We start from the raw sequence: 13301 nt of genomic DNA on the forward strand, positions 1-13301 counted from the left end.
CGGCGCATATTTAACTAAATCCGATCACAGTAATATATTTTCAAAAGATTTGGTTGAGAACATTGGCGAAGGCAACGATATATGCTCAGAAGAAATTGTTCTTAATGGATCGCTGTAACATATAGCTGSTATACAAACTGCCTGGCRAATTCTTTTATTCYCTATTCTGCAACCGTGTTATCTTGTTTTTAAATTTTTTAATGTTTGMATATTCACTTACTACACTATCCGATTACACTCTAAAGCACATTTCCTTCCACTTTCATGGTTAACAATTGTATATGCAGCAACGTCCATGCCATTTACAGAGAAAAGCASAAAAGCGTACGGAAAAAAGGGAAAGTAGCAGCAGACATTTGTGGCGCAATGCGAACACTGCCACACAGTCGCGTCTAGCTCGGCTCGCCTCGTATGGAATGCCGCAACAATGTGCCGGATATAAAAACGAGACCGACTTGCGCTTGTACCAGTATTCCACAGCCGTCAACGCGACGAGAACAAACGGACCGGCGATTGCTCTAACACGCGCCACGCTAACGTAATGACTTTGGTGTACCACAATAAATTGTGGTGGTGTAGAACCTGAACGCGAAACGGAATTAAAGCGTAACATAAACAATAATAACTACAAACACGCCGCATTACTGGCGAATTAAAAATTTCAAAAGGGTAAGCAGGAAGCGGAAAGTGCTAAGCACAAAATAAACACACGCTTAGACGGATATCCTGATTAAGTTTTCGGCTGTAACGGTTGTACGACTGTGTAAAAGTGTGTTTGCAGTTAGTTAGCTGAAGCAAGGAACAAAGTAAAAAATCATTAAAAAACAATAATAACTGGCAGGTGGCAGTGAGGTGGAAGTTGCTAAACGGTCAAATAAATAACAACAATTCGTTGGATGTGCACTTACGACGAACTTTGTTTGTTTGTTTGCTACCACTTGAGTGTGTTGGTGCACGGGCGCGCGTAAAAYGAAAGATACAAATGAAAACATAAAACTTCAATACTAAGTTCAGCATACCARCAGCTATTATACCCACTTGCTCGCTTACTTATGTATATGTGGGTGCATAGGTAAATATGTAAATGCCAACATTGTCTGTTTGCTTACACCCAAACGCACACATACATATATATGTGCATACAWATTTGATATGTTAATAAATAATGAAATATATATAGTAAGTGCTCGTGTGCACACAGTTAGCCGGAATGGCAACGAACTGGCAAATACTCGCACTCACACTCACACCCATGCGCGCATATTCACAAATAAACAATAACAACGCAAGCATTTGTAGTCATAGTATCTGCGTGTCTGTGTGGATGTGTGGTTGAGAGCGTGTGGATTTTAGGRCATAAGCACATAAGCACAAACAAGTGACAACTTACTTATTTGCGCAATTTTTGATGTTCAACCTGACAAACGATTCTGCGCGTCTGTTTGTCTGGCTGGTRGCCAATAGCTATAGCTATGCCAATGCACGAGGGACAGTGTGCAGCAACTGTGCTTATTCGGTGCGAATTTATTACACATATTTGTATGTGAGACACTTTTTAAGAATGCGCGTAAAAGCAGTATGGGACTTTTCGTCAATATTTTCATGCTCGCGCACATAACTGTAAATATTTATTTCTTTCTTAACGGTAGATTGATTTATTGATGACTTGCTTTAAATGAATTTATTAGCTATTACATGCTTATAAAGCAGTTTTGYTGCGCTTCCACTGCTTGTGTGACTTGTGGATTATTCACAAACAAAAATATCACTCATACGCCATGTTGCACCAAACAACAATGCTTTGTAGTTACAATGCRTAATGCAGTATGAAGGCGCTCTCTTGCTACAATGCTGTCACTTTGAGCCAATTACTGTAGCAAAAATAGCGCGAGACATGCATAATTGAGGAATATGCAAATCCTGCTGCTCCACAAAAATGTGCTCTCYATCTTGTTATTACACGAGAGGATMAGTTAAAGAAAAAAAAAAACTTAGCTGATATTAGCTTGCTTTGTAAGGCTCCAAAGTTTATTGGTTATAAAAGATGTCGACAGTGCAATTGTATTTCGTATGAAAACATGTGAGGATGCTCCTAAGGCACTAATGTTTTCTGATTCAATGAAGAATAAATTGTGGCATTAAAATGTTGCTACTTTTCTAAACGAAAGATGCCATTGATTATTGAAGTTACCAAAATAAAAACGCCAAAAAAAAATTTCTAGCCCAACCTTAAAATTTAATCATGAACTCTATTCGAATTTTGGAACAAATAATGCTGAGCATATATAAAATTTATAAAAACTATACTAAATTAACTCTCACAAATCCAAAAAATGTTAGATAAAGTTTAACTCGGACTGTTAATTTTTTATTTTAAAGGGAAGCTTTATAATTGCTTTCAAAATAGGCTCCCCAATCAATACAAGYGTGCCAATGCTTAATCCAATTTTTTAAACACTTGCTATAGGCTTCAGCTGGGRTGGCCTTCAGTGCCTTCAATGAGTTTAAATTTTTTCGGTTTGTAGAACTCCRGAAAATACTTCTTCAACATTTTCAACGATTTCTGTTTACATGATTCTACACAAACTCGTTAAATTATTTATTCCATCGAAAAAAAACAGACAAACCTCCGTAAACAAACAACTACAACACTCACGTTAATTGACATAAGGAGTTGTATAGATGGTTGTATCAATCTAGGGCTAAAAAGGGGCTTATTGTTGGTTACATAACAACCAGAGAAAATAYAATATTTGCTTTTAATTATTAGGCAAAGAATTTTACTCATTTACAAGGTGTAAATTACATTTATSAAATCAATTAATAAGTTTAAACGAATACGAAGAGGATTATATGTCGCCACTCGCTACGGTACTCAAATGAAATGACTTTCAGTGAAAAATTGGAATACATGGGTTGCCTTCTATATTTCGGKATTAAAGAACAAAAACAAATATTAATAATCGAAAACYGGTTTATTGTTTTTAAAAATATTCTCAATTAAGATCTCTACACTTTCGTTCGCGCTTGAACCAATTGGGAAGCACTTTTGGTTCTGAACGCATCATCAACCACTTCTTCAGGTGTCGAAAAACGTTGACCTCTTAAAAGAAAAAAGTCAAAGATTACTCATCAAATTATCTTTCAGACGATGTGTGAGACCGGTCTCTATTTTTTGTAGACAACAGCAAAAATACGGTAGTGTACCATTCAGAACTTWTTGTTTTGCGTTGTTCTAGTCGTAAGGTTGAGACATGTTCATTGAACAAAATTGAAGAAAATCAGAAAATCTAATCAAAAAATTTAAGAATGTATAGTGGTAAGGTTTGCGTGACCACGGGTATATACACTGACTTACACTATAAATGAGACACCCCAAAAACTATTTGATTTTTTAACTTAGAATATAAATAGTAAGAACGGTATAATAATTTTTTCAAAAATTCCTTTTTATTTCAAATAAGACATATATTTTTTATTGATATGAAGAAAAAAAGCGAAGTTTATGCTATAACAACAACAAAATTAACATATTTACATTTATTGTGCGTTCAATGGAACTCACACTTGAAATGGGACAGTTATTGCGGCACGTCATACTAACGTTATTTTGTCTAGAAACTGAACTTAAWCTGAAGATGCTTTTAGTAGTACATTGACCTGCAACATAATCAGATTATCAGCGACTAAAATTGGAAAAATGYCTCGCACTACAATTGAAGAAAGGAAATTTATAATTAATAATTACGAAAGTAATAAATCTATAAGGGAAATAGGCGAAATTTTAGGCAAAAAAAAATCTACTGTATTTAACATTATTCAGCGCTTTAAAAAAACCGTACCTTATGTAATACAATACCTGACAGAAGTACAAAACGAAAAATTGACGACCAAACTGCGCGCTTTTTGTTGCGAATAATCAAAAATAACCCATATCTGTCTGCTGTAGAGTTACAAAAACAGCTAAAAGAAGAAAGAAAGTTGAAGTAAGTGCAGAAACTGTTCGAAGATTACTTAGACCAAATAAACTTAACGCTAGAATACCTCGTCGAAAACCACTGATATCACAACCGAAAAAACCAGAAAGAAAGAATGGAATTTGCTCTGAAATATCAAGATAAGGACTTTTCTTTTTGGCGTAAGKTAAACTGTTTTTAAAGCTTGATTTATGAAACTTGTTGTGAATTTCAGTTATTCTTAGGTTCTTTTCACTGACGAAACCAAAATTAACATCTTTGGATCGGACAAAAAACAGTGAAGTTCGGTGGTGGCTCACTGATGATTTGGGGCTGTATGTCGGGGGATGGGGTTGGAAACATTCTGAAAACAAATGTTAATTGCAGTGCGGAAAAACTTGGGATTCGTGATTGTTTCACGTTTTACCAAGACAACGACCCAAAGCATAAATCCTGGAATGMTAAAAATTGGTWGCTCTACAATTGCCCAAAAGTACTTTGYACGCCTGCTCRATHCCCCGACATTAATCCCATAGAGCATTTATGGGCAKAACTTAAAAAAAGACTGTCCAAAAGAAATATTAAAACAAAATCAGAGCTAAATAAAGCCGTGGAAGGAGAATGGAGCCAAATAGAAGCTTCGGTATGCAAAAAACTTGTAGAAAGTATGCCACGTCGTCTCCAAGAGGTCTTAAATAAGAAAGGAAAATCCACTAGATAATGAACTCCCGCAGGTTTAATGTTTTTCTTAACTTTACAAACTGTCCCATTTCGAGTGTGAGTTGAATTGAACGCACAATAAATGTAAATATGTTAATTTTGTTGGTGTTATAGCATAAACTTTGGTTTTTTTTCTTCATATCATTAAAAAATATATGTCTTATTTGAAATTTGAAAAGAATTTTTGAAAAAATTATCATACCTTGTTTACTATTTATATTTTAAGTTAAAAAATCAAATAGTTTTTGAGTGTCCCATTTTTAGTGTGAGTCAGTGTAAATATTTTCAGTACGATTCTCGACATTTCCTTCGCTACAAACTTAATATACTCTGTTTAGGGCATAATGAATGAATGTCTACTAAGAAAAAGCTTCTCAAAGTTCGTASTTTCATTAAAATGTTTGGTTTTTCCATTTCTCGGAAACATCAAGGCATCCCAGCAAAGAGAATGAGAACCACCTAAAATCACAAAACAATTGAAAATTTTATTTACCATAATATATGGCATGGCGTGTTTTTTATATCGTGTTCCTCTTAATAGTGCGTTGTTAACAAATTTTCTATATTAAGAAAATCGTCCACTTTAGATCTAACTTGCATTTAACATCAAGACAAGACAAAAACTTCTTCTCAACCATGCTACTTATAAAAAAATTCAAATTCAAAAACACTACTGTTTCACAGTCGACAACTTTTATTTATGAAAATTWATGAAAATGAAAGTATTATATAACACTCTTATATTTAAGAATAAACATAAGAAAGTTTTCAAATAATACGTGCGAAGCATTTATCTTAAATCTAAAGCGTGCTTGCGGTTTGTACTCATTGGATTTGTTCCACTTAACCATTAAAGGTTTCACTTTCAAATTTCACTTCCCTTAGTTTTAAATTTATTTCCATTCAAAGTATATATCAGCTCAGAAAAAAGAATTCACGGAGAGTCACATACACTGAGTAAGATGACTAATATTGGTAGTTTGTTTAAAAAGTACTGTCACAAGTCTTTTTTGGTAGGAGTCGAGTTGAGAAACGCTTTCTTAATATCTTAATTAAAGTATCTTCTGTTAATCAGTAGCTAATATCTGTCTATCCTTATGAACTTTTATTTTCTTTCTTTTCTTGGATCAACGATTTGTAAAATTTTATGGCCCTAACGGAAAGTTTTAGTTTTAAAATTTCCAGTAAGAAAGATTTCCATAKTAAAACTTTTTTGCTGGGACAGGAGTCGAAAGCCATTCTGGCCTTTCATTTGTTCARCTTGTGTAAAATTATATTTTTCTCCGTTCTTTCAAAGTCCTCGAAGATGGTCCCTCTTTTGTAATCATTGTACCCTGAACGAAGCGTATTCAGACGCAAAGTTTGTAGCACCCAGAAGGAAATATTTGAAATGCTATAATCTAGTGCATCAGTCTTTGAAACATCGGTCTGAAATTCTTCTGATGTCATTTTCTGACTAAGAWGCCGCTCATTTGTGGGAAATATCGATATCGGGACACTMTCRCAAATRCAGCTGTCATASAAACTCACCGATCAAAATCAGGTTCTTGTAAGGTATCATTTAAGTAGGTGCAACCTGAGTTAACATTTTTTATTGCTTTTAATTAATATTATTAATAAAAAGTCCACCATATACTAGCCCAAAAGAATTGTAYACATATTGCTGGTAATTACACTAAGTACTTTCTTTGTTCTCCTAAAATCTTAGAAATAAATACACTATGCCAATTCATGTTCTGCATTGTAAGATATGCATATCACCTTAAATTATTTAGAAAATCTATTTCAGCTATTATCACATCTCCTCTTTTGTTGTAGACAGCTGTTGAATATTTATTCTAGTCCATGCCGAGGTGTGAACTGCCGTTGCCTAAATCCCAGCACGGGAAACAAGTGGCACTAGGGTTATCACGACCACAAGTTAATTAAATTTCGTTTACAGGAGCTTTTAACACTTATCCGCTGCTTGCTCAGACATTTTCATGAAATGAACACAACGTGACCCTTCCGGCCAAAAGCTCATTTAATTATAATATACACATGTGAAWACTGCTGTCTAAGTAACGGAATATGTCGTATATCTTCACAATATTTTAGGCCTTTATTAAATTAAGTTAATTGGCTCATAGGTCATACTTGAGAAGCATTTTCAGGTTATGTTATTTTAATATTTTTAGTGTCCTGCTGAAACTATTCATGAAATGAAAATCAAGACGCTTGTGGCAGGAAAAGTCATTTCAGACTAAAGAACACATATATTTCACTTTTCTCTCATACAACTAGCACATTCGCCGAAATGTTTGAAATTTACGCACTTCATTAAAGACCTGAAAAGGWCCATTTCAATCCATTTTATTTATTTTTAATGCATTTTTAAAGGAGTCTTTAGCAGAAGAATGCCTTAYGATTCATTATGTAAATAAAATTGGGACATTTGATCGAATTCAACATTAACGGAACACATTTGAAACCGCCACTCCTCTTGTTTCGCACCAGCTGCAATCRCACTATAAATCACGCATACGCCCCACCCGCCATGTACGCTACTATTAAAGCATTAGCTAAATCCTTACAAATGTGTGTGTTTAATCTATGCAATTAAAACTGATAATAGATTGACAGTAATGTATTGTTCATCGGTCATTGGCTTGAAATTGCTTAACCACATCGCACCACAGCACACTACACCACATCGCAGAGCCTGGCACGCTTTCGAAATCGTTATTTCATTGAGTTCTGTCAAGCAATTCCCTGCATGTGGCACATCTCAATTGGCGGTGTGGTTAATGCAGCAACGCCAAAATTGTAATGGCTAACTATAAAATATAATATATATTTTATGTTGCATAGCTACATATACATGAATTTAAATATTTTATTCTACTCGTAATATCATGCGCAAAATTTCGTCAATTTTATAATTGAAATTTGGTTCACCCAGCTGGTCAAATGAAAGTGKAGAAAATTGAGATTTTAGGAGAAAGACAGTACACAACACAACGAATATTTTCCACCACTTACTTTAGCAGCAGAGAATARGAAGATTTGAAATTAAATTACTGCATGTGTAGTGTGACAGCAGAAATCGCACAGAAACTTCTATGAAAAATGTTTTAAAATAAATTTCAATTAATTTCATGTTTGTTCTTAATTTTGATTTTTGTTGCATTCAATTTATTTTTTATACTGTAAACATATGTAGCCAATTGAAAAATAGAAGTAAATAACCGGAGAAAAGTAGAGTTTCCTCCTTTTCCTACTTGTCAATATGAAAAATGGTTATGTGGCGCATAGCCATTTCTTTAATATAACATCTAATAAAAAAGWGCTGCTTTCGAGACCTTTTTCAACATCAYGRATATTTTTCATCTMSAATGCATATTTATCACTACGCATAWTKCTTMAACTAAGGGCRAAGACAAAGTTTACCTAACGCTTTTTTGCTGTGATTCCAAAGCGCAGCTCTAATTCTTACTGACTAAATTTTATGGCAAAAAACTCAAATCATTATTGTGCGTAATGAGAGCTCTAACATAATATTTTCATAGGTAGATATGTAGGTAGGAGAGCARCCCTGTTGTATTTCGGGCTCAATTAGCACCGACTGTGCCATTTTGATGCACAAGACGTATGKAGACCKYTTTATTATTGCTATCACGTTTCATTTCTCGTTCAAACCATTTTGTGGTTTCGATGAAGYTACTAATGTGCTTTTTGTAGACATCCATTCCAGGTTTGGTACTTGATGGATTACAGGGGTTCAATGTCGTATATGCGACAGGACTAAGCACTCACAGAGAAAGTGGAAAATTGTTTCCTTATTTCCAACTCGTTCGCAGCCTTGGCAGATGTTKTTGTTGTAGGGTATACCCATTTTGGGCGCATGTTCTCCCAATGGCCAATGYCCTGTTATGGTARCAGTTATTCTGTAGAYACTTTTCCTGAACCTATGTAATAAGTCGTTAGTTCTTTTCTTGTCATATATTGCTGATATCTGTCTTATCTTCTTTATTGGCGTAGACAACGCTAACGCGATTACAACTCGTCAGCTTTTTCGTTGCCGAAAATGTTCCTGTAGACGGGAACCCAGATTAAGTCTTATCTTCTAATGTGCTCGGTATAAATATTAGGTTTGTACACACATATGCATATATAGTACAAATAATCAGCATAAGGATCTGTGTCGATCTGTCCGTCCATCTGTTTTTATTTACATGAACTAGTCCTACAGTTAGCGATGAAATTTTGCACACGTAACCTTTACTACTAATTTAAACAGTTTATTGCGTTCATTTCATTTTGAGCATCGGTAGAACACAGTGACAAACTTATATCAATATTACAGACACTATATTACTTAGCTGTTAAAAAGGGAAAGTGTGAGTCATGAAATCTTTTTATCTGCAATAAAAAATGCTTTCACCATTGCGTAGTAAAAAGAAGTCAAGAAACTATTATACAAATGACTGTGTGAGTGAGGCCAACATACTCAGARATATAGCTGATATACTAAGTAATAATGAAAACGGCAGAAAACATATGCTATCTCCAAGTACTCAGTATTCTATAATATTTAAGGAGTTTAAGGTATGAAAATGCAAAGCACAAGTCGTTAATTAAAATTAATAATAACGTTTCTGTTGAAAATGTATATGTATGTATSAAGATCTGCTGACCTAAAAGGATGAACAAAAGTAAAAAATTCACTGCTAGCGGCACGAWTAACTGCGGTTAACATTTGCAACATGCGAATTGGACCCAAGAGGAATAAACGAATGGTTTGGTGAGATGAATCCAAAATAAATCTGATAACTAACAGTAGTAATTGAAATAATACTAATTCAGAATTCAAYCTAACTATGTTAGACCAACTCTTATGTTCAATGATGATATCATAATGGTAYGGGACTGTCTGATGACACAAAGAGTTCGGTTTCTTGATAAAATGATAGGAACGWTAAATGTACAATATTATTGACATTTTATGGCGAAAGCCCGTTTCCACCTCCGCTAAATTTCGACTACAAAAAGCGAACGTTTTATTTTAACAAGACGACGACAAGATGATGCTGATACACATGTCATTATTTAGACGCCGKTACATTCTAATATGAATATTTGGTGTGATCTAGGGGAAGAGGAAATCACTGGTCCTTTTTTTCAAAAATAGAACCGACCATAATATTACACTCAATCCGCGTTCCGGATAGAGCCATGATTGRTGACTTTTTTGTGACTGAATTGGAGAATGTTGATGTTCCTATAATAACTCATCGCATGTCATACAGCCAACAAAACAAACAATTTATTGAAGAAAACCTTTTGGCGTGAACCTGTGCCGTAACCTCTAAGACCGTTCGAATTAACACCGTTAAACTACTTTTRTGAGGTTACGTGAAGTCAAATGTCTACACAGATAAACTCGAGGCGATTGACTCCTTGGAAGAGAATATTTGGTTYGTTATATATACAGAATTATACTGACTGTCATACCTATTAATTTAGTAATTGTCGASATTAGTTGTTGCATAATTAATGTAAAGAAATGTAATTGTATTTGCACAGCATATCTGTGGTATAATAGCTTTAAGTCGAGCATTTCACAGCTTTAACTCAAACGTATTCCCCTAGCACTCATCAGTTTGATTAGCGGATGAGCTTTTGTCGGCTGTTGCCTAACTTGAATAATAAGAATGTGGTTCTGTTCTACTACTTGCAGTGCTCTATCACTGTCTAAAGCATTTTAAAGGTGCAGACTGACAATTATAATAGGTTGCCAAAAAAGTCTTGCGGTATTTTTTATTTATTTATTTTATTATTTTTTATAACGGTTTGATGACTCATTCCCAGCTCTTGACCAATGCTACGGCTGCTACTATGCCGGTCTCTTTCGACAAATTCAGCGATTTTATCGCAATTTTCGACGACAAGCCTTCCAGAGCGTGGCGCGTCTTCGACCACCTCTACACTAGAATAAAAACGTTGAACCCATCGTTGTGCGGTGGAAATGGAAACTGTATCGCGTCCATAAACTGCACAAATTTTATTGGCGGCTTGAGATGCATTTTTGCCTTTATCGTAGTAGTACTGTAAAATATGCCGTATTTTCTCTTTATTTTGCTCCATGTTTGCGACGCTATAACTCACGAACGACTTAAAAGAWACGACAATCAATCAAACACGTGTTAGCGCGTGAAATGAGCTTGCCGAAAAGGTATAGCATGACCCGATGCGACGAATAAAACTAGAACTATGCGCTCTCAGCGCCAACTAGCGAAAGTACCGCAAGACTTTTTTGACAACCTAATATATGCGCTTAAGCATTTTTTATGCCGTGACTAGATTGCATACATTGCATACAAATTAAACTAATTTAAAAGTGCTATAATTAAATACTTATGGGTAGAAGAGAGAATGATGAAAATAAAGTGTTAATTCATTAAGCATAATGGCTAATATTGTAGAAAGCATGGTGTAGCAACAGTCACTCAGAGCTCTTCAGATGAAGGACTACTACGCGATATTTGTATGATTATATACAAGCTGGAGTTGAAAACAATGTCGACACAAAATTTGAAAGATTGCAAGACCACCAAGATGGCGGCAAAGCTCTAATCTAGTCACCTGCAAACTTGTTAAGGATTATGATTTGAGTGAATGCACYTGGAATGTCCAGTCYCTTAATTGAGAAGGTGCCGTTAACWGCCTACCTCGCAACGTTGCAATCGACCACAACACGTGCGGGATGGGATAGATACCGAGAGCTGAAGAGGAAAGCGAGACATATTTGAAGACAAAAAAAGAAATTAGCCGAAATTCATGAGCTTGACAACCTGGCCGCAAGCTCGAAAATTCTACGAAAAACAGCAGCGACTATAGAAGGTTTCAAGACCGCAGCATACTATTGTACAACCCCCAGAGGTGATCTAGTGACTGATGCTCAGTGCAAACTAAAATTATGTAGGGAACACTTCTCCAGCCTGCTGAATGGCAGTGAAAGTACAACGGCAGCAAATGACGAACCCCTTTCGCCAATCGATGACGATGGAGTAGACGTTCTATTGCCCGATCATGAAGTAGTTCGAAAGAGACGGGGGCCGATTGACTGCCGGCCAAGCTATTCAAATACGAAAATGATCGGACGAAAGTATACCCGATGATTGAAAGCGTGCTCTGCCCAATCCACAAAACGGGAGACCCCACATSCTGCGCCAACTACCGTGGGGTAGGCCTCCTCAACACCGCACATAAAATTCTATCRAGCGTATTGTGTGAAGGATTAATGCTGAAAACTACTAAAAGTGTTAGAACTTAATAAACAAACGTGACACAATCATTAAATTTTACGGTAGGAATTGTACGAAGATTAGAAATGCTGCTGAAACATTACAAAAGAAACCGTTTTTTCATCGGAAACCTGACCGACCAATCAACTCAACAACTAAACCGAATATCCAAGCCGCCCTCTCGAAATAATGCTCTTTATTTGGTGSGATCAGAAGAGCGTGTTTTTATTATGAGTTTCTAAAACTAGATGAAACTTTTACACGCTRCCGACAACAACTCATCAAATTGAAGCGAGCGATAGGCGAAAAACTCCCGGATGATAACTGTGAAGTTTACAGTGAACTCAGAATTGCTCCCATACTACTCATATCAACTTTATCAGATGAACATAACATTTCTAGAAATTTAAGCTATACTGTCTCTATACAGGTATATTTAGGTAACACTATGGCTCCATTATTACTTAACTCTTTTATATATTGTGAAGAATTTTTCTCTCTAATGCGTGTTAATTTCCTACATGGTTGTTTGATGAAGATCACTGAGAGCTTGCGAGACCGCTAGATAAGGATGCACGCAACAAATATGAGCACAAAAACATCCAAAAATATTAAGGATTATTGTGTTTTCGCTCACAGACAACAATAAATGCGTTTTATGCTGTTTTTTTTTTTTCAATACAAATGAACTCACTTCATTCCGCTCTCCCGGGGGAACCACTATTACAAGCCTATTACTTCATCATTTACATATGTTTGCACACATATACATTCATATGTATGTACATGTGTCTGAAATGGTTAATTCACGGTCTTTGCATTTCTGGTCGATAGAATACCCGCACAGCCCAGCACAATCCGTCGTAGATAAAGAGATATAGAGATACTTGTATCTACAAATGGTAATATATATGGATATGCGTGTATGTTGCATACAACAGAGGCATCTGCTGAAATGTTTAAGAACTCACATGAAGATGCCACAATGCCCGTAATTCAATTGAGTGCTTCGGCGGCTTGACTTTGATAAATATGTTGTAAGCTCTGCTCTCTTAGTCGTAATTTAATTCGTACATGCAACAATGATTTAAGATATTGACTGGCAAAGCAGACTTAATTTTATTTCGCCGCATGGAATTTCAATGGGTTTGCGTGTTGACGGAATCCAACGAGATCCACACTGCCTACAAAAACATAAAAAGTAGAAAAATAACATAAAAATATGCGTATATATATATATTATATATAAGTGTCTGTGCTTAGTGTTAATCATGGGGCGCGTGTTGGTAGTTGTTATACTCTCGCAACAAAGTTGCTAAAGGGAGTATTATAGTTTTGT

The 13301-nt window shown here is 35.5% G+C and overlaps 1 protein-coding gene across 1 annotated transcript in view; it reads left to right on the plus strand.

The window, feature by feature from the left end:
• Positions 1-493: 493 nt before the first annotated feature.
• The window catches only part of LOC108970521 (tyramine beta-hydroxylase), a 56263-nt gene continuing 43455 nt past the window's right edge, over positions 494-13301 (plus strand). Inside the window, exon 1 of the mRNA XM_018935961.1 lies at positions 494-669. The gene's annotated coding sequence lies outside the window, so the exon portion shown is untranslated. The remainder of the gene's footprint in view (positions 670-13301) is intronic.

The sequence above is a fragment of the Bactrocera latifrons genome, unplaced genomic scaffold (assembly GCF_001853355.1).
Source record: "Bactrocera latifrons isolate USDA-ARS-PBARC rearing strain unplaced genomic scaffold, ASM185335v1 scaffold_30, whole genome shotgun sequence".
NCBI classification, from domain to species: Eukaryota; Metazoa; Arthropoda; class Insecta; order Diptera; family Tephritidae; genus Bactrocera; species Bactrocera latifrons.